General features: G+C 47.5%; 1 protein-coding gene across 1 annotated transcript in view; it reads right to left on the reverse strand.

Moving 5' to 3' along the window:
- Sox14 (SRY-box transcription factor 14) overlaps positions 1 to 623 on the reverse strand; it is an 81,829-nt gene that overhangs the window by 4,033 nt on the left and 77,173 nt on the right.

Here is a 623-nt window from a genome sequence, read left to right on the forward strand (position 1 = left end):
CCGAGGCTGGCTTTGAACCACGATCCTCAGGCCTCAGTCTCCTGAGTAGCTCGGAGAACACTAGCTGGAGCCACCCGTGTAGATGCAGTTTTCAACCTGGTCATGCGATTCTATTGCTACTTCTCCAAGGGCTGTGTATTGAATTAAAAAGAACAACAACTTAGTTTCCCAGACCCATAACAAGCAACAAGAAAGTAATAGTGTCCCATCGGTGCAATGTGGCACATTAACAGAGCCGAAGACGAGAATCGTAGGATCATCTCCATAGATGCAGGAAAAAAAGAAAAGCCTTTGACAAAAATGCCATCATCTGTTCATGCTAAAAGCTCTGGAGAAGCTAGGGATAGAAGGAGCGAGCAACACTATAGTAAAGGCTACATCTGTCCAACCAGCAGCCAGCAGCACACCAAATGATGGAGAACTGAACCTGTCTCTGTTTGCAAGTGGCAGGATCTGGGCTACACCCCAAGCTCTGGTATTGACCACGCTGGCTAAAGAAGCCTTCCTGTCTACCAACGAGGCACGATCAGAGAGGGAAATGGGGATCAACAGTCCCATTCGCAGTAGCTTCAAGAGGAAAAGGAAAACACCGAGGAATAAACCTACCAAGGATGCAAACCCAT

The sequence above is a fragment of the Perognathus longimembris genome, chromosome 26, assembly GCF_023159225.1.
Source record: "Perognathus longimembris pacificus isolate PPM17 chromosome 26, ASM2315922v1, whole genome shotgun sequence".
Taxonomy (NCBI): domain Eukaryota; kingdom Metazoa; phylum Chordata; class Mammalia; order Rodentia; family Heteromyidae; genus Perognathus; species Perognathus longimembris.